The 23,174-nt window shown below is 39.9% G+C and overlaps 1 protein-coding gene and 1 long non-coding RNA gene across 4 annotated transcripts in view; one reads left to right on the forward strand and one right to left on the reverse strand.

The window, feature by feature from the left end:
- Positions 1-1,371, reverse strand: part of MPPED1 (metallophosphoesterase domain containing 1) — a 95,197-nt gene extending 93,826 nt beyond the window's left edge. The window contains exons 1-2 of one of the 2 annotated variants that reach the window (XM_042468637.1): positions 1,282-1,371; positions 869-932 (exon numbers count right to left, since the gene is read on the reverse strand). The gene's annotated coding sequence lies outside the window, so the exon portion shown is untranslated. Of the gene's footprint in view, positions 1-868; positions 933-1,238 lie in introns of both variants that reach the window. The other variant, XM_042468636.1, reaches the window with a different exon arrangement.
- The window catches only part of LOC121931194, a 972,450-nt gene that overhangs the window by 923,563 nt on the left and 25,713 nt on the right, over positions 1-23,174 (forward strand). The window lies entirely within an intron of this gene.

Consider the following 23,174-nt stretch of genomic DNA (forward strand, 5'->3'; position numbering starts at 1 on the left):
AAATTATTATTATTATTATTATTATTATTATTATTATTATTATTATTATTATTATTATTATTATTCAAAGGTATAGCCATGTTACCCTGTAGAGAGAGATCTTGTAGCATCTTTGAGACTAACTGAAAGAAAGAAATTGGCAGCATGAGCCTTTGTAGATTTCAGTCTACTTCCTCAGATCCATTTGGTGGAGTGGAAGCCAGGGACAGACATATATATGCCATAAGTATGTGAGAATGTCAATGCCAGTGGCATATATAACATGTGTGTGTCCCTGGCTTCCACTCCACCAAAAGCATCTGAGGAAGTAGACTTATGTCTAGGAAAGCTTATACTGCCAATTTCTTTCTTCCAGTGAGTCTCAAAGGTGCCACAAGATCTCTATATTATTATTATTATTATTATTATTATTATTATTATTATTATTATTATTTCCAAGTGCATCTGAGGAAGTAGACTGAAGCCTAGGCAAGCTCATGCTGCCCACTTCTTTCTTTCATTGAGTCTCAAAGATGCCACAAGATCTCTGTTATATTATTATGATCATCATCATTATTATCATCAGCCTCTTTCTGAGATGGAGAGGCTGAGGTGCAGTGCCTCTGTTGCCCTCAGGAGGAACTCTGCAAAAGCAAAGCAACTTCGGGATTAAGGGCTGGAGGAGGAGGAGGAAGAGGACACTTTGGAGAGCCCTTTCGCCTGGGGTTTGGCTCACTCCCCGGCCACTCACACTCTCTCTCTCTCTCACACACACACAACGCCACAAGAGGAAGAAAAATCTGGAAACCCAACGTTTGGAAACCCAAGAGGGCAGCAAGCACTTGCAGGAGAGAAGACAAAAAAACCGGCCAAGGCGGCTGTTGCTTACCTTCCAAGCATCCCCCGCCAAAAAGCAGGCTCCAGGGCTGAAGGCAGGAACCTAAGGAGAAGGGCTGCAGAAGGAGAAGAAGAAGAAGAAGAAGGGTGCAAATGAGAACACAGAGCAAGAGTCTCCAGCTTGCAAAAGCCTGGCGCCTCTTCTTGAACCGTCTCCTTAGCGCCTTTTTTACGCACAAACACACACAGAGACCCCTCTGGAGATGGGGCTTCCCCTCAAAGGGGTTGCTGGCTGAGGGGGCTCCCCTCCACTCTTGGCTTTCCCTGCCCCCCCCCCCCCCCCCAAAGAAAAGCCTCCCTCCCTCCAGCAAAAGCACTCCCACCACAACCACAACCCCAGACAGGGCGAGCCAGATACTCACTCTCCTGGCGCGCATAGACAGTGCAGATATCCCTTTTATTTACCGTTACTGTTGCTCTTCTTTTCCTCTTCCTCCTCCTCCTCCTCCTCCTCCTTTTAAAGCAGGCAACCATCTCTGGCAGCCTCTCTTTTTCTCCGCCTTCTTTGGGGGGACCCTGCCTGCAAACGCCAGCCCCCTAGTTCCCTCACCTCCCTCACACAGACCATATATATATATATAGATATGGTGTATATGTGTGTATATATATCACATATGTGGTGTGTATGTGTGTATATATATCACACAAAGACACACACACACACACACACATATATATATATATATATCTTTGTGTGATATATACTGTATATCTTTGTGTGATATATATACACACATACATACACATACACACCACATATATATATCTTTGTGTGATATATATACACACATACATACACACACATACACACCACATATATATATATATACAGTACACACATACACACCACATATATATATGTATATGGTGTGTATGTGTGTATATATATCACACAAAGACGCAGGGAAATGGTTCATTTAGGTTACTTTAGGAGGAAGGGAGAGGAGGAGGAGGGGGGTTCCAGTCAGTCCATTTTGGGGGGCTTCTCTTTGTGTGTGGGTCTTGGAGCCCTAAGCAATACCCCCACACACACACACACACACACACACAACCTCCACTACCCCTGGACTCCATCCTGGGTTTGTGGACTCTGAGGGTGCATCCACACTGGAGACATAACCCCGCTTTTAACTCTTTGTCTGGCTCAAGTGCTATGGGATTCTAGGAGCTGAAGTTTGTTGTGGGGCTTTAACCCTGTCCAAGTGTCACACAAGGATATATATAGCCCATGTACTTCCATGCCGCAGCCCTCTGAAGATGTCAGCTGCAGATGCAGGCGAAACATCAGGAATGGATTCTTCCAGATTGCAGCCACATAGCCTGGGGAAATCTACAGGAAACCATAATTTAAACATAAGCCCCGTACAGACAGGGCAAAATAAAGCTGCTTCGGGTCACTTTGGAGGTATGCTGTTTAAATGAAGCCTAGGCAAGCTCATGCATGCGTCATTTAAACAGCATACCTCCAAAGTGTCCCAAAGCAGCTTTATTTTGCACTGTCTGTACAGGGCCATAGTTTGAGCAGATGATTTGGAGCCCCCCTTGGGAAGACAAAATAACACAATGAAGTGTGTTACAAAGACACTTTGTTGCCGTTTTTAAACCACTGTGTCTGTGCAAACAGCATGGCAGTCTGGTACAGTATTATTTATTTATAGGTCTATTATGTTTTCTGCTCAGAGACATTTGAAGAGGCGAGAGCCACAAAATGCAAAGACGTACCTAGCACTATAAACCATAGAACTATAAATCCCGCAGAACCAAAACGTCACAGTTTCAGTCAAAACACATAAACCCCAAACATTATCCAGGAGAAAATGCTTTATAGTCAGAAATTATTCCAGCATTTGCTTAAATAACAAAAAGGACACTATTTTCTCCCAACAGATAGCACCAAAGGGCTATCAGGGTGTGCACATAAGGCAGAGGATAAACTTCCCAGAGGCCCAGAGGTTCAGAAGGGCCAACAATGAGGCTTAAAACCTGTGAGGGAAACAACAATGATAAATTGTAGATTACACCTGAGAATACTTATATCAATTTACTTCCTTATATATCTATAAAACTGTTGTCCTGATTTCATGAGATTTTCTGGAGCCAGTCAGAAGTGCTGTTAAAGCAATCTTGACAACTTTCTGAACTTCTGCTGTGGCATCAACTTAAGGCCTTCTAGAATTTCTTCATGTGCTTGAGCATTTGAAGAGTATATGCAACACAAAATTTTTTTGCCTCTGTTTGAGATGTCCTATTATCTCAACAACCAAAATACCTGCAAAAAATACAGAGTTCCTTGTACACAGCGAGAAAGGAGGGACAGCTGGCGGGAATGTCAAAGCAAAGCACCACGAGAAAATAGGAGCATGAGTTGCTCCTTTGGGTAGGATTTGCAGGCACCTGTCACCAAAATGCATTTTGGAAGATTGGGGACAAACAAGAATGAAATGTGAACAAAATTTGGCTAGAAATCATTTGAAAAGAATTGGTACAAATCTTTGCAAAATTGCGTCAAATGTGATTCCCCCTTTTAATGGTTTGCAGTTCAGCCTAATTAATCAGCCATACAAGAATAGGTATCTGTTATTCCAAAGGACCCTCTAATTCATTATTATCTTATGCTGCCATGTTGTCCTCCAGGGTTTCAGATAGGAATCTTTCTCAACCAATATTAATAATAATTTATATTCCACCTTTCCCCTAGGGAATCAGGGTGGATTACAACATAATAATATAGTCTGCCCTTGCCTTACGCAGGGGATCTGTTCTCAACCACCACCACCCCCCACACACATAAGGCAAAAAGCATATATGCTCAAGCCCCATTAGATATCATGGGGCTCGTGCTTGCTGCAGAGGAGGAGGAGAGAACTGGCTCCAAGCTCCCAGCCACCCATCCTGAACTCGGGAGAAACATTGTTTTTAACCAACCATTTAGCCATTTCTAATACTCACACATTGAACAGGGCACTTGAGTGTTTATCAGGGCTGGGTGGCTCTGTCATGATGCCTGGTGAAACAATTGCCTCTGATGGCAGAATGGAGGTGTTCCACCATCCTGGAGGGTATGTTCTGTTTTTGAGAGATGCCACAGCTGCTTTTCAGTGCTAATGGGAGCCAACTCTGAACACACACAAGCTGCTGGGCTGCACATGTAACAGCACAGCCAAGCTCCTTGCCAGACTGAAGGAAAAAGTAGATAGTGATGTCCCCTCCCCACCCTCCTTGCCATTAAAAAAAGGAAGAGAAAATGACTATAGGCAGTGATGGTTGCAATGTTGAAAAAGCACATGACAATCATGTGGAGGCTGGCAGTGGTGTCATTTGTGAGGTTTCCACTGCCACTGCCTCTCTCTTCTTTTCATAGTGTATGTGTGGGGCACCTCTGGGTTCATGTCTGGCTGGCGGGAAGGCACACAATACGTGGGGACAGCACTTTGGCTCCTGCCCCAGAGCGAAGAGCGTTTTTGCTATCCATGGTTGTGGCATAGGTCTGGTTCATAATTTTTTTAAAAAAGTATTGCATAAGTTCATGTGGGCTGACAATTACACGACAAGAAGTTATACTCAAATATTACGTTAGTCAACAGGTAGAGCTAGTGAATCAGGCATTTGGATTTTGGTGACATATTACATTACCATTTCATATATTTCATTTGCTTTCTTGCTTAAAATATGTTCATGATTCCTATCAGTAGTGTTTCCAAAATGGTTACAAAAACATGAAGTACAAAATCAAAATAAAATATAACAAATTGCCACATATTAAAAATAGTGGTATACCCTTTGGGTTTTGAATAAGTGCTGACATGGGGAGGGGGGAGATGCTAGAAATAGTGGAAATAGTGGAAATATTTTTCAGTCTTTTGAGTTCCAAGAAATAGTGTGTGAGTGTGCATGAGTGTTAAAAGTCCAGTTCAGGCCTTTTAAAATTCTGCTATGGATGGGATGGAGAATGTGACATGCACTCTGGCCCTACCTCCTTGGAAGTTGGGGAAAAGGCTGTAGTTGCTTGCAGCCCTGTAGCCGTGTCTACTGCACATGGTTTAAGCTTACTTTGCAACTTGCCTGTCAACAAAAGTAGGCTGAACTGGAAGCAAACAGGGATATAGGGTACATCCCAGCTCCTCTTTACATTTAGGATGTTTGGATTTTTCAACTGGGATCCGCTCTACTCTGCTCTGCAGCTGCAAATTGAAAGGCTTTGTTTACAACTTCAGCAGCTACCACTGATAAGTACACCAACTTCAAAAAGGTTTCAACCCCCTGGGGAAGAAGATGCCAAAATAGTCCCTTCCTCTATAAAGATCTGAGACCTTTTCTGAAGTAACATTGTCCTTTGGCTTTTAAAAATCTGATGCATAATTGTGGATGTCAGGATGCAGTATCTATGAATATGTAGATCTTCCGGTAATTCCACAGAGAGAGAAAGAGAGAGAAAGAAATCAAGAGAGAGGGAGAGTGAGTGGGAACGATACCTCAGATTCACCCACACACAAGATATCCATATGCTCAAAGGTTTCCATAAGAATTAAATCCTTCAGGGCAAATGAGTGGTTTTTTAAAGCAGAACTGGTACCAAATCATGTTAATATCACCCAGCAGGTGCTGATGTATTGAAGAATCTCCATGCTCCAAAAGGAGTTCTCAACAAAATAGAGACACGTGACATTACATTTACTAATTTATAAGAACAGGAAACCTAAATAAATTCATAAATAAACCACAAAATAAGAATTCATTAAGATCTATCTACACTGACATCTGGTCTAGGAAATACAGCTAACAACTTGTACAGAGTTCAGACAAGTTTCCAATTTGCATTCCATTTCAGGTATTCCATCAATAGCAAGAGTTGTTCAGACAAATAACTGGAAACCCTTTCACTAGATTCTTCCATGCAGCTACTACATAAGTGCAACAAGCACCCTATCAGTTGTGTGAGGAAGAACCATCTAAAGAAGTTGCATTGTATTAAGCCTCACAGTATATAAGCTTGTTTCATAAATGTATTAAACCTCACAATATATGAGCCACTCTGAGAGCCTTTGTGGATGAAGAGTGGAGTATAAATACTCCAAATAAATAAATAAACGAGCTTGTTTCACAAATGGGTTCTGTAACAATACTTTACACTTTTTCCTTTTCTTACAAGTGTGTCATAGCTCCAGGCAGCCTGAAACAGTACCTGTACCACTGTTTCAAGTTTAGGGTTGGAGGTGAGTTTCAAGACTGGGGGAAAGATAAAAAACACAAATTTCCCTACCATCCCTACTCTGTTATGTGCCTTTAAACTGACTCTGACTTGTGACCCTTTCTATAAGGTTTCCTGGCAAGGAATATTCAGAATAGATTTACCATTGTATGCCTCTGAGGTTGAGCGTCAGTTTACATGGTCAAACTGCTAGTCTAAAAGATTTCAATCCACAATGCTTACTGTCTCCTTGAAATCTGGGGAGATTGTAGCTCAAAGGAGGCCTGCAAGAAATGGGTAACTGCAGAGAGTCCTCCAGTTTCGGTAAATAAAATATTTTATTTACAAATGTGCAAGGATGTATGGAGACATAAACAACCAAGGTGACCTTGAAAATCACACAAGATTATTGGAAAGACAGGTGTGGAAGACTGGATAGAGCGGAATCAGGAGTTAAAGGGAGCACTGATTCCCAAACCTAAAGAGACTCAGACAATGTGGCTAGGGTTGGGGCAGATTTGTACACCATTTCATAACCTCCAGGGGTAGTTTCCATTATATTTGGTATAACAAATGCTTTAATGGCTTTTCCAGGGAATTGACAAAAGGGTCCACACGGGCTGATAGCTTTAGCTCCAGAGATTACAATGATCAGATTTGATCAGATTATTTATTGGTCAGGAAGGGTATATAGCAATATCATCATATGGTGGGGTAAAGGTAAAGGACATTGTCACTGATCGCTTTTTGATACAACTCCCTTTGCTTCCATTGTAAGCAGAAATGAAAAGAGTGCCGGGGGGGGGGGGGGGTTGAAGGTGATCAGCAAACCCATTTAGCATCTATCTTGGGCACGGTACATACCGCCCTGAAAGGGCTGACTGGAGGCATCCGTTTTAACTTTGGAGGGACACCGCAGCAGGCAAACACTTGGTGTCCCTCCGCAGTAAAAAGAACCCAGGAAAAAAGGGTTCTTTTTAAGTCGCCGGGCACATGTCATGGGTATGCCATTGGCGCACCAGTGACGTAAGCAACGAGCAGCTACTTCTGTACACTGTACTTCACTTACATCATCATGGTGGTGCCTCTATGGATGGGACGCCACCATGATGCCCTGCCATTACACGCTAGGGTTCGGGAGCGTGCGGTTACTGCGCGCTCCTGAATCCTAGTATCGGCAGTGGCACGCCGCTTTTAGCCCATCTGTCCCGGGCCTTAGTTTTATATAGGTCTCTGCATGTCCTCTGGTCAGCATGATTCCTACTTCTGGTTTCCACAGGTCATTCCAACTCTGAAACATGTCCAGCTCCAGTTATTAGTTATGAAATCGCATATCTAGCAAGAGGGATGACACAAATTCCCCATCAGCCCTGCTAGGACTTTCCATTTCGTTCATAGCCCTCTGTTTTGAAGAACTGTTGGAAGACAGTTTTCTCCTTAGAGACATCACTTACTGCAGCAGAGGGAATCATACTGCCTTGTAGATGTTGTCAGACTGCAGCTCTCTGCATTCCTCACTATTGGCTCTGCTCCCTAGGGCTCACTGAAGTTACAGTCCAGCCTTTGGAGAAGCAGATAATTGGTTCCATTGCTTTATTGCTACATCTGCCAGTCCAAGCCTAGTTTAAAAATTAAGAAATATAGCAACAGAAAGCAGAAACATTGAAGCTGTCCATTACCAGCACAGAAACAACAAAATGAGTAAGCGGCTGTTGAGAGGGGTGGCCTCCTCTTTTACAGCCACCCCTTTTACAGCCAGATTGGAGCCATGGCAACCATACGCCACGGCCCCGATCTGGCCTTTGTAGGGCACAAAAAGTGGCTTATTTTTGCGCCCTGCAAAGGGCACAATAGCCGCAGCACTGTGGCTTTATGGCATTTCTTTGGGGCTGCATTATGCAGACGCTACATCCTGACTTTGCCCCCAAGCTGGCCTTTAAGGCTGATCAGCACAAGGCCTTTGTTGGTGTCTTCACCTCTCAGGTAAGATGTACAGTGCTACCTCGGGTTACGAAATTAATTCGTTCCGCCGCGGCGTTCGTAACCCGATACATTTCGCAACCCGAAAAGGCTTTTCCGAAGCGCGGCTAGCGGCTGGAAAGCCGCTAGCCGCGCTTCGCATTTGAATTTCGCGCCGATATTTTTTTCGTAACCCAAAAAAATTATCGTAACCCGGAACAGTTTTTTCCTATCTATTTTTTTCGTATCCCGGAAATTTCGTAACGCGATCAATTCGTATCCCGGGGTACCACTGTATAATATTTTTCGCTGCTGCTATTACTATTATAATTTGGAGACAGTGCTGAACCTGAAAATGGATCTCATATTTTCACTACTGGGAGAGCATACTTTACTTTCTTAATTCCTAGAATTTTAGAGTTCATTTACCTGAAATCTAAAATCATCAGATCACCTAGAGTCTTATTGGAATGTCTGCAGATCACTTTTGTGTAAAAACAAGTGTCGCTTGTCACATAAGGCACAATGTCCAAAATTCCCTCTTCCACATAGATATCAAACAGACAGGAAATTTGTTAATCCTACCTCCAGTGCCATTGTATCTCAAGACACCATCAAGTCAGATTTCTCCTTGACTCTTTGTAACATCTTGCCAAAGGCGTGGGACAGACCACCCCAAAAGGGCAGCCTGCTGACAGCCTAATTTCCTCCAGGGGGAAGCTGTAGCCGCCAAACCACACGGCTTCCCTCTGGAGAAAAAAGAACCTGGAAAAAACAGGTTCATACATAATTATGTAATTATGTTAATATAAGAAATTATATTTTAAACATTATTTACCAACTCTAATCCTGCCAGATGAAGAGGCCAACAGATCTTAAAAGCTTGTACATTTTAGTGCTGTTTGTATTAGGCTGTCCTAATAAAATAATTTAAAAAATCAAACTAATATATATTTTGGAAAAAATTATTAATTACTTCCTTATCTGCCTTTGAAGACTGCTGTCTTCCCAAAGTGGCTTATCATAGGATACATAAAAGTCTGTATCAATGATAAAATTACAGTGGTTATTAATTATTGTAACAATTATTCCTAAATGACTGTATGCCTACATATATTACAACATACAAATTTTATACAAGCCTACCTTTCTCTGTGGATGCATTTCATCTGCTTTGGCAATGCATAGATTAAACGTTAATCTACCCTCTTCCTTTTGGGTTGCTGAAAGTAAAAAATAAAAATAAAAATGACTTGGAGGCACACAACAACAATAAAGTGCTGATTAGAACAATAAAATCTGCAATAGTTTAGGACAGGAACTTGCAAACAGGGGAATATATATATATATATATATATATATATATATACACACACACACACACACACACTTTCATAAAGTAGCCAACAATGTTCTACAATTTTCTTAATAGAAAAGTGCACTGCAGTGAAGGCCTGGCTTGGCTTAGCTCTCTGTGTAGTCGCACAAGGGATCATTGTTCAAGAATCTAGATGTCCTTTCATTTACTTCATTCTGGCCAACTCCTTTGTTCCAGACCTCTTGGTTTCAAAAGCAGCTATCAGCAAGATAACAAGGGGTGTCAGCCTCCATCCCATTCGAGTTCCCTTAAAATATGTTCACTTCCCTTTAGTAAGGAGAACCCTGCATGTTTTCGAGTAGGGCCACCTGAAAGCAGAGATTCAAAGGGTCCAAGAAGACTTAGGTATGTTTGGTTCTACATCATTGCCTTTGTCTGTGAGTAGAGGCAGTAGGATAGATGCTTGCTTCCTTTTGCAGAAGCAATGTGAAATATTGTCCAACAAAATCCTACCTTTGCTATCCTGGTCATTTTGATCTCCCAAAGAAAGAATCTCTTTGTACTCTTTCTTCTTTGGAGTATGTAGATATCAGCATTTCAGTCTGTTTCTTTTATTTTCATCATCTCACTTTATCAGTCCTCTGTTCTACACGTTTTGTGTGGCTCAAACCCCTCACAAGCTGTTGTGATTTAATCCTTTGCAGATGGTCTCTTACTATACTACCTGCTCTTTAATTTTGGCCATTTAAAGTCAGAGTTTTCTTTTCCTTTTGTACTAAACTTTAGCAAAAAACAGAAAAATACCACTTCCTAATGGTAAGAGCTGTTCAGTGGGGGAATAAGGTATTTGAGAAGGCGATGATCTCTCTGTGTTTAAGATTTTAAAGCAGAGATAGTAAGACCAGCTACAAGTCCACAATATTGTGCAATCTTTTGAAATGACCAGAGTCTTCAGGTTAAGTGTTAAGACAATTGCATTGTGGAAAACATACAGTACCCTTTCTTCATTTTTTCAAAGGCAACAACATAACCCAGAATTTATTGAATGTAGAATAGCATCCAAGGCAAACACAATTTCCACTTGAAAGAAAGAATCTTATTTTCAATCATAAACACTGTAGTCCACCTCCATGCTAATAATCTAATAAGGAAAAGACCACCACGTTTAATCGTAGCCAACCTTTCTAGAGAATGTGAATGACACAAAATATTGTGTTCTTCCTTTTATGTACTTTGCTGGTAGACAGTGATAAATCCAAGCTAACTTGGCACCTTCTCACTTATCACTCTATCAGACAGTTTACAAATCTGAATTACCGCTGCCGAATTCAATTTGAATTCGGGATGCATCCGGAATTTATCACACACGTTTTTGCCACTGACACTGCCGGGAAGGTGCATCCCAGATAACATCTGGCTAGAATCTCAGTTCAGCTGGCCGATTTGCAAAGCTGGGATGCTCCTGGCTTTGAAAAGAGGCCGACTGAACTTGGATTCTAGCCGGATGTTACCTGGGATGCACCCGCCCGGCAGAATCGGAAGCAAAAAAGTGTGTGATAAAATCCAGATACATCCCAAATTTGAATTGAATTCAGCACCAGTAATTTGGATTTTTATACTGTGCAATAAAACCGTCAGTCTAAGTGGAGATTCGCGTATAGAGGTTTCTCAGAGTAGCACCTCATCTATAGCACTATAGATGGAACAATACTTCATACTGATTCCATGTGCTTTTACAACAAATAGCTCTTTCTAGATCTCTTCAGCAATGTTGTCTATTTAATACTATCCAAGAAAGACACTGTTTTTATGCTTTCATGTTCTTCTGATAACATTTTTAATTGAAAAAAGCCAGCTATTTATTTACTGTCTTTCCTATTTCGATAAGGCCATTGTTTGAGGTCCCTTCATGGCCTTTGTTCTGATTTCGTTCTCTCTTGAATATTGGTTCTCCCCTTTTCTTCTTTATATTTTATATAAATTTTCCATTCCTCATTGGCCAGGCTGCTGTTTACAAGAGTAACTGCCAAGCTTTCAACTCCTTGTCATCAATAAGCTGTAGATGACAGACAGCATGAATGTTGGCACACTCCCATTCTCTTCTTTGCTTTTCCCAAATGTAATTAAAGCACATTCATATTGCAGAAGAAAACCTACCATTTTGCTTTGCTTTACCGTAGGAAGAGAGCAATTAAGACACAGAAGCACAAGAGAAACAGCAGCAACCTTAACCCTTTGTGAGAAGGGTTTTAGAAATAATTTAATATCCAGCTGACACAGAGCAACCTGTTATGGCAAGTAGATAGGCTCTAAAAGGAGAGCCTGTCTTCCACTGTCACCTCTGCTTCCCACCTTTAATCTTCATTGCTTAAAAATGACTTTTATTCTGTGGCAAAGGAGTTCAGCTTTTCTTTGTGTGCAAAAACATGTAAATTTGACACTTGGGTAGGAAATAAAGGGGCATAGATTTTATGTATGGTTTTTTAAAAACCTACACAAGCTTATTATTGTGATTATCATGTAATTATTGCCCATCAATGTAAGACAAATGGAGACAGAGCCTGTATGCTATTGGCATCATCTTTGGGAGAAAAATGCATCTCCAACATATTACACACTAACAAATGAACTCACTTTTGGTAGAGAAAGGCCACATGTTTCAAGACTGGAACACAAATATCCTATGTAAACAATATATTCAGTTCTTTGACTCCCTCCTATCCACCACTTTTTTTCTCTATAAGGATGAGTAGTACATAATTTGCTTAAAAGTAAAGAAAGTAAAGAAAAAATAAAGGCATTATTTATTTGGCAATTTATTAAAACTGCAAAACCATAAAATTCTACAATACTACATAATGCATTAATTATTTATTCTTGACCATCCTTTATTGTGTGACCCAGCAGTTCAGCTTGGTCACTTTTATTCTGCTCAACTTTTATTCTGCCTATTCCAATATATATGTTTGCCATCTCTAAATTGTATCAGTTTGTGAAGTCCAAACACTTCAGCTCAAAGCAAAGCTTAACGTCCCATGATATTGTAGGAGATTATCTTTCAAGGCTTCTTTTCTTTTTCTGCAGCAAAATCCTATCTGTTATTTTTAAATGATACATATTTCAGTTTCAAATAATTATATACAACCATTTTATATAATTGTTTTAGAACCTAAATCTCTCAGATTTCCTACAATTATAATTGGATCGTGTAGTATAATTAAAACAGTTAAGCGGGTATAATATAAATCTCCTGAATTTTGTGATATCTCTAGCACTTTTAGGAGCACAGTCATAAACCCATCTGTCTAAGAGTATGACCCACTGAATTCAGAAATAAATCCTTTACTCCTAGGTAAGTGTAGCATTGCAGCCATAATATGTCTAATTAAAATTACATAGCCAAAACAATGAAGAGACACTGGATGTTTTAAATCCATGGTATTAAATGCCAGCACCTCACCACTTTGAAATAACATTCAGTTGGACTAACAGGAGTTAATTTCATATCCTTTCCCCCAAAGACTTTGGCAAGCTTAATCATTAGACAAATTAATGGAGTCCAGGTGTGTATCGACACTGCAGAATTATAGCAATTGACACTACTACTTCAACTGCCATGACATTATTCTACAGAATCCTGGGATTTGTAGTTTGGTGAGTTATTCATCCTGGTGTCAGAGACCTCTGGTGCTTCACCAAACTGCAAATCTTAGGGTTCTGTAGGACAGAGTCATGTCAGTTAAATTGGTGTTAAACTGCTTTGTTTCTGCAAAGTGGATACAGCCCAAGTCTAATGACTGTTAACTAGAATAATTATATATCATTCAAAGGCAGTATGCAACCCCAATATTACGGTAGTTGCTTGATGGTGACAACTAAATGACGATGCCCTTGTCTTCATAAAGCATTACTTGTTTTCAGTTCTGGCTGGTCCATATATGGGAACTTGTTCTTCCAAATAACTGACTTGGCTAGAAGCAAACTGAAAAAAGGCACTTTGGTACAGTTTGGTCTCTTTTTAATTCATCAGCTACTAAGCATGGTCCATTTTGTGGTTTACCATCATGTCAGTGAACATTTCTGTGTCATCTCTTTAACACAATTATTAATAAATATATATTGTGTAATCATTTTTGGACAGAGCTAAATCTAAAACCAGTGTTTGTAATGCTTGGTGGATTGTTCTTTATGGAGGGAGGTTGTCTTTGTTTTCTTTTTTGTCTTTTCTTTTGGTTCTATTGCTTTTGTTAATTGTCATGAATAAAAATAAAAATGAGGCATTACTTGCTGGTAGGCTTCTATAGGTATCTGGTTGGTCAGTGTAAGACTCAGGATGATGGGTGCATGATTCAGCATCCATCAGGGTTCTTCTTCTGTTCTTGTGATACCTTTGTTCATTTTATCATGCTGTTATAAAGCAGAATAGTGTTTGACAGCACTGCTGATACTGGTAGCATACAATAAAGCAGGATGATGAATCTCTTTCAGTCCAAGGGATGAATTCATAGAATCATAGAGTTGGAAGAGACCACAAGGGCCATCCAGTCCAACCCCCTTGCCATGCAGGAATATACAATCAAACCACTCCTGACAGATGGCCATCCAGCCTCTGTTTAAACACCTCTAAAGAAGGAGATTCCACTACCCTCCAAGGTGACGTATTCCACTCTCAAACAGTTCTTACTGTCAAGAAGTTCTGTCTAATGTTTAAGTGGGCTCTCTTTCTTTTCCTGTAGTTCAGTTGAGAGAAGTCCTCAAAGCCTTCATTCCAGTGGTGGGCCAGGTCAAATGCAAAGGCCATCTTGAGACCAAAGATACCAGCATATTATGTACTGCCTGTAATTAAGCCTTAGGAGTAATGGTTTAGCCTTTTAGATTGGGGGAAAACTGTACAAAAATGGGAAGGCATCAAAGGACATAGTTGTACGTGTGACTATCTGGGGAACTCACAGGGACTGGATTTGGCCCTGGAGTCTGAGGTTTCCTGCCCCTGCAGTATAATCTAAATAATATTGCTATATTTGGATTCAATAACAATAGCTCACAGTCTGTTCCGTTTGTGAGACCTCTTCCTCTAAACGTATTCTGTGCCCAGCATTTAATTGGAAGTACTGATATATAGAATTCATAACTTGACTTCCTTTCCCCAGTTCATCATGGGTATACTCAGTCATTCCCCAGTAGATCTTTTAGCTTTGTCTATTGAATGCTGCAGCTACAGCCTCTTTTTTCATGCCCTGGCATCTGTAACAATGGGGCAGCTTAGTCAATCACTTCATCACCACCAAACACTCTTTTGTTTGTCACAGTATAGATTTTTTAAAAAGTTTTTTTTTGTGTGCACGTGGCAGAACTTATGTCTGCCTCTGTGCTTTGTTCACTGCCAAGCACAGTCAGTTCTTGACAAATAATAATCAATATACAGGCAGTCTGAAAGTACAAATATGGAAATCTCACTAGCATGCCAAATTGCAGGACTTGGAGACTTTATTGAAATTCTCTTGAGGCCACTATTTGGCATCAGTGCTTGGCTTTTCATTAAATTATATAAATATGAATAAGTATAAACAAGCACGTCTACCCTCTGAGGCAGGAATATTTGGACAATATTCAGACCACAAAGCAAATGAAAAACAGGGGTGATGGTATTGATTACACAGGGGAATATGTGTGCAGAGACTAATAGGAAAAGTGTTGAAACAGAACAGCTGTATTCTTGTTCAGTATCTCATGATAAATTCACACCTGATCAAAGGATCAAGCAATAGATTACAAGTGTGAATTAGCAATCACAGAGTAAATCTCACAGAGAGAACATTAACAGCACATTGTTGTCTTTAAGCTCAGGAGTTCCTTCTTCCATATTATCCTGCTTGCACACTAAAATTAGCAGATTAAGGCCTCCTGGCCTTAAGGTCTCAGCCATTCATAGAATCATAACGTCATAGAATTGGAAGAGACCACAAGGGCAATCCAGTCCAACCCCCTGCCATGCAGGAACTCACAATCAAGGCACCCCGGCAGATGGCTATCCAGCCTCTGCTTAAAGACCGCCAGCAAAGGAGACTCCACCATTCTCCAAGGAAGTGTGTTCCACTGTCAAACAGCTTTTATTGTCAGGACGTTTCTCCTAATGTTCAGGTGAAAACTCTTTTCTTCTAGCTTGCATCCATTGTTCCAGGTCCTATTCTCTGGAGCAGCAGAAAACAAGTTTGCCCCATCCTCAATATGACACCCCTTGAAATATTTAAACAGAGCTATCATATGACCTCTTAACATTCTCTTCTGCAGGCCAAACATGTTACAGACCCAACTCACTAAGTCTCTCTTCATAGGGCAAAGTTTCTAGACCTTTCACCATTTTGGTCACTCTTCTCTGGACATGCTCCAGGTTGTCAACATCCATTATCCAACTGGCAAGAAGGTCTTCACTTTGATAGCCACTTACACTTTTGAACCAGCTTGCAAGGCATGATCATCAATACCCTTATTTTGCTGCATGCTTGAGACTTCATTGTTTCAAACTGGTGTTTTCTGACCAGCCTACATTACTTCCAGGTTGGATAGTGTATTGGATTGTTCAAGGGCTTTTTCTTATTGGTTTTTATATTATTTTGTCTTGTGCACCACTTTGGATATTTGTTATTAAAAGGAGATATAGAAATGTTTTTAATGAAATTTTTTAAAAAATTTACAATAGAAGCAACCTAAACATTGAGCTTTCAGTCATTTTGGAACTAATAACCAATAATGATATCAAATGAAATATATGTATTTGTCAATCTCTCTGTCAACTCTGTGGAGGAAGGAGTCCACAGACCTCTAGCACTTTGATCCCAAGATGATGTGTTCCTGCAAAGGGTCACATGAAAGATTTCAAACAACAATTCTGAGTAATGGGATTTGGAACAAATCCCTAGAGATCAGCTACTTTATTGTTGTTATTTGCCATTGAGTTAATTTTGACTTATTGTGAGTAAATGAATATGAATACAGTGACTGGAGGGTACTTGGTGTGTGGGCCACACTAGATGATACCCTAAGGGAGGCGACACCACAGGTCCCCAAACACCTGCCTTTTGGCAGACATGGGCTATTATGTTTGCCTGTGTCCCTCTAAAACATGGAACGCATTGTGTGATAGGAGTGAGGCTCTATGGAAGAAGAAAGATGAGACTCCAGGGATTTAAAAAAATAAATTTAAAAATTTATTTTTAAATTAATTTTATTTAAAAAAAAATTAAATGTAACATTTTCTTTAAAACATCACATCTTACCAAATTTTTACTTTGACTACATGAAGCTATCTATACGTAAACATATTTCAGTTAAGCATATGATATTGTAATTTGAAGGTATAATTTTAATTTTGCTAGTTGTTTATGTTACAACTATTACCATCACATCCAGTGATACATGGGAATTATGATTTATGAGTAACATTAGTACAAAAGACATTACAGTACTAAGGATTCTATATGGTGTGGTTCTGGAGGAGGTCAATGGGGAGTGACACAGTGGGTTACCACACTGGTTAGTGCCAACCCTAGTGATGCCACTGGTGAGACTTCCAAGTTCCCCAGTCATTTGTTATCCATGGGGGGGGGGGGGGGTCCTGGAACCAAACCCCAGTGGATAACAAGATCCCACTTTACTATGGTAGAGATGATCCTGACTTAGCTGTTTCAATTCTTTGTTGCCAGCTATTAGGGAAGTTGTTTTGCAATAAGTGGGGAACAACAGTGTGGGCTATGCACAAAATCATTATGACAATATTTGGATAAACTGTAAAATGTGAATGAGCAAATCACACTGATTGTGCAATAAAATTTTGTCTGGAAGTACACTCAGTCTCAGGAAGGAAATTATTTAAACTATAATAAGTAGGAAATGTAAGTTATGCACTCAGTGTTTTCTCCATCCATTAAAATGTTACTTATGTCTTAAAGGTTTACATTAATGCTTTGAAGAAAAAAATCTTGAAATTAAATAGAGAACTCCAGAGGACATGGGGGAACAGCCACCAAGATAATGTCTTCACTATATGTTATCACAATGAATGGAACTACACAAACTATTGACTCTGTTCGTCCACAGGTTGCTGGACGTTCCTCAGACTGTTGGGAGGTGGGATGTTGAAGAAAACTCTTCCTGTATTAGGAAACTACTACATAATGGAGAACAGCTGTAGCATACCTTTTCACTGAAATTGTAGCTTTTGAAATGCAAAAAAAATTTCCCCATCATGAATGACACAAATATGCTGACACAGATATTCTCACACAGGATAACAGGAAAGGACATTGAAAAGATGCACACTGTAAACAGCAGGTCATCACAAACCACAAGTTTGAGGCTTAGACAAGGAGAAAAAGATATTTAAAGCCTTTGCACGAAGGAGCTTCTTTGTCAGAGGCCTTGTTAATTGAGCTGTGCCTGTAAATACATTTATTTTATGTTCAATTTATTACTAAATGTGTTATTATATGTGTTTATTACTCTAATGATCTCATTTGATTTTATAATAAATAATATCAATTAAGCAAGCAAGTAAGTATGGTGTATGTTATTTTATTATTACAACAGACCTGTTAGGTAAGATAAGGCCACTGTTCCTGTACAGTGATATCCACTGGGGTGTAGTTCCAGGACACCCGTGGATACCAAAATCTGTAGATGCCTTAGTTAAACTGTGTCCCTTATATAAAATAGCAAAATCAAGGTTTGCTTTTTGGGGATTTATATATATTTTAAAATATTTTCAAGTGTGGATGCTTGAATCCATGGATAAAGAATTTGTGGATAGGTTGGGCTGACTATATTGTAGACCAGTGATTCAGAAGGAATGCAGATAGTAATAGTGTTAATTAGGAAACAAAAGGGGTAGAATCATAGACTCAAAAAACAAACAGTTGGAAGAGACCACTAGGGCCATCCAGTCCAACCCTATTCTGCCATGCAGGAACACACAATCAAAGCACCCCTGACAAATGGCCATCCAGCCTCTGTTTAAAGACCTCCAAAGAAGGAGATTCCATCACTCTCCAAGGGAGTGTGTTCCACTGTCAAACAACTCTTACTGTCAGGAAGTTACTACTAATGTTTATGTGGAATCTCTTTTCCTATAACTTGCATCCATTGTTCCAGATCCTATTCTCTAGAGCAGCAGAAAACAAGCTTGCTTCATCCTCAGTATGACATCCCTTCAAATATTTAAACAAGGCTATCATATCACTACTGTACTTATTTTCTCTTCTCCAGGCTAAACATACCCAGGTCCTCAAATCTCTCCTCATAGGGCATGGTTTCCATTTTTGTCGCCCTCCTTTTGACACGCTCCAGCTTGTGAACATCCTTTTTTAATTGTGGTGCCCAGAACTGTATACAATATTCCAGGTGAGGCCTGACCAAAGCAAAATAGAATGGCACTATTACTTCTCCTGGTCTAGACACTATACTTGTGTTGATGCATCCTAGAATCACATTGGCCTTTTTACTCATGTTCAACTTGTGGTCTACTAGGACTCCTAGATCCTAGTAGACCACAAGCTGAACATGAGCTAATAGTGTGATGCAGGTAGAAAGTTTTGAACTATTATAACAATTTACTTCAAATCAATATTCTTTTACTGCTGATTATTTCAAACTTTTATCACACTTCCTTTTAATGAATCATTTAATTAAAGACAAAATTAGACTACATTAAAATACACAGAAGATAATAGGAAGCAGTAATTCTGTGACACCTAATGCAACTTACTATGTGCTCTGCTGTCTTTGTGCTGTGTGTGTTTCCTTCTCTCAATTAGCAGAATCTACTAGTGTGGATTGGAATTAGGGGAATGTGCATCAAATGACATTGGGCAATGATGAGACCAATCACAATAGACATTAAGGAGCTGGCAAGTGGTGTGTGTGTGGAATCAGTGGACTTGAATTTATCAGAACCAACGTTATGCTTCTTGGAACACTCAGTTCTTCCCTTAACAAGAGTTGTTCTAGCTGCACCAATCTGTGTTGTGTCCCAAGATTATTAACCAGGACAAACAAAATTACCTGTAATGAATTATATAAGGAATCCACAGTCACCTAATAATAGATTGATTAAAACACTACACTAAAGTGGGAAGGATTTCCCAAAGGTTTGGCTCTCTGGCAGTTTCTAAGCTACACGCATTTGCAGAGTTAATATTAAATGCTACATGTATAAAAATAAATAAAGTGAATTCATTTAATTAGTTACACTTGTCACAATTATTGTCACTAATTTTGATTTTCTTTCTTTCTTACATTTCAAATCTTATGAAGAAATAGTTGGAAATTAAATAGAACTTCCTGCTAACGTATATTTTAATAAGACCCCTGTAACACAAAAATATTTAAACTTGATTAATTAAAATGCTAAGCAGGCAATAGATGTGCTTCTAAACTGGGCTACCAGTTTCAAATTTCTGAATACAGTACTATAAACAGCGGTGCTGTTTACACTATTCTGTCTTGCCAGCAGTTCCCACTGAAGCTCATATTGACATTCATTCCTGTAATTCAGAGTTTATTAAAAACTTGCTTGACCCTTCTTTACCTTATCAAAGCAATTCCCAAATGGTGTGCCAGAAAGTAAACTTATAGTGGAAGGGCCAGAGTGCTAGAGGCTAAAGGGTACAGACTTTGTATGCAGATTCAATACCTGGCACCTTCAGGCAAGCTTGGAAGAGACTTCTATCTGAATCTCAGCAGAACCAGTTAGTAACTCTGACAGTCTGAGCCAGATACGCCAGAATTCTAAGGTGGTATAGGCAGAGTCTGGTATAGACAGAGTCCTATGCTCTAGTGTGCCCCGAAGAACAAATTAATGAATTCATCAAAAGCTGCTGAGAGTACACATAGAAGAAACTGCCCACTGCATTTCATTTTCTTCAATATTCACTGCTCTAGGTTTTGCCTCCCAAACATGGCACACTGAATGCATTAATATACTGTACATTCTGGTATCTTTTCCCCAGGCTAATATCAGCCCCATTGTTGTTGTTAACTAGCTTTGCGTTGACCTCGACTCATGGCAATCCTATGAAAGAGACACCTCAAAAACGCCCCAAGCTAAACCTCCCTGCTCAGGCCTTGCAATTGCAAACTCAGGGCCTTGTCCTTTTTGATTAAGGCTATCCATCATGTATGCAGTCTTCCTTTCTTCCTACTGCATTCTACCATTCCAAGCATTATTGTTTTTTCTAGCAAGGCATGCCTTCCCATGATGTGGCCGAAGTACAACAGTCTCAAGTTAGTCACCTTGGCTTTCAGGGGAGAGTTCAGGCTTGATTTGTTTGGTTTTTTAGCAGTCCATTGGATCTGCAGAACTTTTCTCCAGCACTGCATATCAAATGAATTGATTTCCCCCCATTAGCTTTCTTTACCATCCAACTATCACATCCATACACAGTGATTGGAAATATGGTAGTACGGACAATCCTAACCTTCAGTTGTATATCTTTGCATATCAGGATCTTGCCTAGTTCTTTCATAGCTGTTCTTCCCAGTCAATGGCCTGTCTGCATGGGCCAAATAAACCAACCTCCCCTCAGCCTCTTGGCAAGGTGTGTGAATGGTACAGGGCCCAATCTACAGGTCTGGAGCAAACAGTCCAGATTAAATCTGGCCCAATCCCTGGGTGTACCACTCTTATAATGGGTTAAAATAAGCTCCTCTTTGTTCCAGACCTTCTTGGAGGATCTGGAGCCCTTTGTTCTGAGACCAGGTAGCTATTTAACATGTGTTCTGCTGTGCTACACATCACTTGCTCTGAGGTCAGGAGGAGGGGCCTCACCATGTGACCAATGCTGGGTAACTTCAGAGCAAGTGATGCACCACTACTGCAGCTGTGCCGTGGCATAGCAGGACATGCATACAAACATCTGCCCCGTGTTGGAATAGACTGAACCCCAGAGTACCATAATGGCATTCCCTCCCTCCCTCCCATATAGCTTTGTTAGTAAAAAAAAGTATATGTGGCTGCCAATATGCTTCTAGTCTGAATTTAGCATCCTTTTTGATGACATTTAAAGCCTAAATAGCTTGGGACTTCAACACCTGATGGAATGCCTCTTCCTATATATGCCTGCCCAAGATTTAAGGTATTTCGGAAGTGGCTGGGCATCTCTATGTCCCAACAATGAAGTCAGTAAACTGTGTGAGGATGTGAGGGGGCCCTTCTCAGTTGTGGCATCCCAATCTACGAATCCCTCGAAGGACTAACTGGCACCAACACTGGTTTTGTTTAGGTGCCAAGTTAAAACATGGCTGTTTGGATCTCACTGATTTACCTCAAAATTCCAGTGCACACACTTTTAATAATGGTTTTGCTTTTTTAAACTTGTTAATCATATTTAGCATGTTCCTAGCCCATATACATTATTTTTATTTATTTTTAAAGATTGTTTTAACTTTTTTCCATTGATTTTACTGGTATGAGCTCTTTTGATACCAAAGTATTATCAAATAAGTAAATAGGAGGACAGGTTTTAAATAATATCCCTTGAAATATTCTGAATAGAATGAACTTTGACAATCCCCTCCTTGCAAAATAACAGATGTATGACTATAAAGCACATTTAAGGATAATGTCAAATCTTGCCTTCATGGAGAATTAATACAATATATGGAAACTATCTATAACTGACTAGTAATGAGATGATGCTCTGGGACACATAGCATCATCCCAGCACAGCTCAGTTATAGATAGCTTCATTATAGTTATTCTTAAATGTTAACTTTTGAAGCTCTGTCCCAGAACATGGCACAGCAAGATCATAATTCTTGGTGGGCCTAATAAACAGTGTTCTTGCCAAATGAAAGATTAATCTAATTCTTATATTCCTTACATTTCAGATGAAACTGGGTGGTAACAAGTCTAGCCATATTTCATTTTTAAAAAACATATTAAATCCTGCCTTTTATGATCCAATGTTTTGGGGGTTGGGGTTTATCTCAGTGCTTCCATTCCCTCTTGCCTCTTCCCCTTCCAGTTCTCCCAAGTAACTATTATTTGTTTTTGGTAGATTAAGAAAGTACATTCCTTTAGCTCTGGTAAACATCAAAGCAATGTTAACATGTAATGGCAGGGCTGCTACATTCATCTATTAGCCCAGACCACTAAACTGAAAATAAATTTTGTATTGTCTTTGAACTAGGGAAGCTTTTAATCTACAAGTCTTGAAAAAGGTATTCTTAGGCCTGTTACAGACTGCCAAAATAAAGCTGCTTCGGGTCTCTTTGGAGGTATGCTGTTTAAATGATGTATGCATCCTAAGAGTCTGGAAGCTGCACCAAAGCTGCACTCTTTTGCTTAGGAATGGAGTGTGACTTTGGCGCGACCTCCAGACTCTTAGGACCCATGCATCATTTAAATCGCATACCTCCAAAGAGACCTGAAGCAGCTTTATTTTGGCAGTCTGTAACAGGCCTAAGTACAACATTCAGGATCCCCAGCTAGGTCAGCTACTGGGGAATTATAGGAATTGTAGTCCAAGGATGTTCCCAACTCTGTTAAATTGGTATTAATGGTAACACAAGGCATAGTTCTATCCTAGTGTTTATTGGGTTGTCTTTGTCAATTTGTGTTCTCTGTGTGCGTGTGCATGCATGCGCAGGTATCTCCAGAGCTTCTCAAAAGTGATCTCTCTGCTAATAACCATGCGCTAGTAGTATTCAGAGAGGTGGGGACAGAATGTTAGAGAATATTACTTGTGCTTCAGGCCTAAACCAGACATGATACTAAATGTATCCTCTGAAATATTATGATTCTTCTTTAAGTTGTTAAAAGTTGTTACATGGCCCCCG

This window comes from Sceloporus undulatus, chromosome 5 (assembly GCF_019175285.1).
Source record: "Sceloporus undulatus isolate JIND9_A2432 ecotype Alabama chromosome 5, SceUnd_v1.1, whole genome shotgun sequence".
NCBI lineage: Eukaryota > Metazoa > Chordata > Lepidosauria > Squamata > Phrynosomatidae > Sceloporus > Sceloporus undulatus.